Genomic DNA, 3015 nt, shown 5'->3' on the forward strand with positions numbered 1-3015 from the left:
AACTTCTTTTACCTCATAATATTTCTGGTATGACATATGATATCAGAAATTCACTGTAACATCATGACCACTGTGATATCACACTGCCAGAAGTCATGACCACTGTTTCAAATGGTGACATCAAAAAACTAGTAGGACTTCAAAAGAATTGTGACAAAAATCCATTTTGTATTCATCACATTTCATTTGTGAAGTCATATACATATGGGGAATTAATAACAAGGTACAGCATGGCATTTTGATATCACCACCCATTGTGAAATCAAAAATGTATTATGACAACATGACCATTATGGCATCACCCACCAGTTGTGCCATTAAAGCAATCTTATGACATAATATTCTGTCATCACATTTCCATTGTGATATCAATACATTATTGTGTTTTTACAACGCTACTATGACCTCAAAACTTTTTAGAAAATTCATGGCCTTTTGGACTTTAAGTTCCTTTTAAGAACTAGTATCCTCATTGTGAACAAGTAGGAATTAAGAGTGTTCTTGTCATTGTGATATTACAAACTCGTTATGAGATGACAAACCCATTGTGATCTCATCACTGTGACATCAAAACCCTCGGTGACATAACATTACATAATGCACCATAGCATCATATTCAAAGCATTATGACATCACATTTTCATTATGAAGTCATAGATACATTGTGAATGCCTGTTTTGTAATTTCATTCTATTTCAAATGTGGCATGTGTATTGATATCAGAAACCCATTATATGTCCCTAGTCACATTGCAAATATTTGTGATGTAACATGATAGCCATCATGGCATTATGAACCAATTGTGACATCAAAACTGTATTATTAAATATTATTGTCATAATATGTCATATTACATAATTGTCACATCATATCACCATTGTGATATAACTGTTCCATTGTTTTTTATCAAAAATATTATGACCTCATAATATTTTAGAATATTCATGGCATGTGGGACTACAAGCATCTGTGAACACCTATCCTCAGTGATTACTAGTAGCAATTCAATTTGAACATTGTGTTTGTGATATTAGATATTTATTGTGACATATCTATAGCATGTGATATCAACACCACTGTGATATCCCAAAGCTTTTTTTAACATTACATTGACTTTGTGACATCATTATCACATTCTATAATCTCAAATGTTTTATTATCTCTTAGATCCTTCGATAAATCACATAGCCTTTGTCACATCACAGCCTTCACAGTGAATAATAATTGAGATCTGACTTGCCATTGAGAAATCACAAACACTTTGTGACAATTCAACTATTGTGACATCACATTGTCATCATGAAACCTTTGGCTCATTGTGATATCACCATACTACAATGACATCATTGCATTATGACACCACATTGGCAATTTCATGAAATAGACACATTGTGAATGCTTATTCTGTGATTTAATTGTATATCCAATGTGGCATATGGGTTGTTATCCAAAACACATGTGACCTCGTGACCATTGTGACATCACATTGCTATGTTACACCATTAGCCCACTGTTATATCACAATCTTGTCCTATGCTCAAAAAATTTGTGCAATGCTATTTTTGTGATATCATAAGCCTTTTATGAGGACGTAACATGTTTTCATCCTCAAAATTTCTCATCACCAGAGTGACATCACATTGTTGTTAGGACATCATCAGCTCATTGTGACAGCCCAAAAGTACAATGACATCTTAGCATTATAATATCACATTGTCATTTTGAATTCATAGGTATATCATGAATGCCTATTGGGTAATTTAATTCTATTTCAAATGGGCCACATATGTTGATATCAGAAACTCATATGACCTCACAACATTTATGACATCACTTTGCCATGTTTGTAATGACACCATCAGCTATTTGGAATATCAACAAACTATCATATCATAGCATATTACATGACATTTTCATTGATACAATATAGACTCATTGTGAATGCCTATTCTGTGATTTACTTGTATTTCAAATGTGGCATATGTGTTATCAGAAACCCATTGTGACCTCATAACCATTATGACATCACAATCCCTTTGTGATTTCACATTGCTGTTGTGATATTACTAACCCACTGTAACATCACAAACCAGTCTGGACATAATATGTGTGACATGCTGCTTTGGTGATACCTTAGGCACTGTGAGAACTCAGAATTTCTTTCCGGCCACATGTTTCAGCTATGATATGCTATAGCAGAAATCCACAGTGACATCTTAACTATTATGATATTACAGTTAGATGTATGTCACATAGTGACATCACAAATCTGTTAGTACTTCATCTCACTAGTGACAACACATACACTTTGGCATATCACAGTCCTTGTGTGAAATCAAAAACACCTCATGAATTAATGAAAATTGAGACATGACATGCAAGTTTGACTTCACAAACCCATTGTGACATCACGAATGTATTGTGACTTCATCCTCACTATGACATCACCAACAAGTTGTGACATCAATACATTATTATGACAATATTGTGTCATCATATTGCAATTGTGATAATACCATCCCATTGTGCTATTAAGACTCATAACCTTTGAGAAAATTTATGAACTTTGGGAATTCAAGCTCCTTCTGTGAATTCTTATCTTCATTGGGAACAAATAGCAATTGAAATGGAACATGCCATTGTGGTATTACAAACTTGTAGAGACATCAAAAATGCATTGTCACAAACCCATTGTGACATGACATTGTCATTGTGGAATCAGGATCACATTTGGATATCCCAAACAATATGATCTCATCACCTTTGAATAAACACATGGCCTTTGTGACATCATCGTCTCTTTGTGTATCCATATCCTCATTGTGAATTAGTGACAATTGAGATCAGACATTGCATTCTATCATCACTTGACCTTTTTGAACTCATCACCACTATGACATCACATTGTGATACTACACCATGAGATTATTGTGGTATCACTAAACTATAATGATGTCATAGCATTGTAATTGTGATTGACTATTCTGTGAATTAATTCTATTTCACATGTGACTT

This window comes from Dipodomys spectabilis, unplaced genomic scaffold (genome assembly GCF_019054845.1).
Source record: "Dipodomys spectabilis isolate Male_0828 unplaced genomic scaffold, ASM1905484v1 ptg000164l, whole genome shotgun sequence".
NCBI lineage: Eukaryota > Metazoa > Chordata > Mammalia > Rodentia > Heteromyidae > Dipodomys > Dipodomys spectabilis.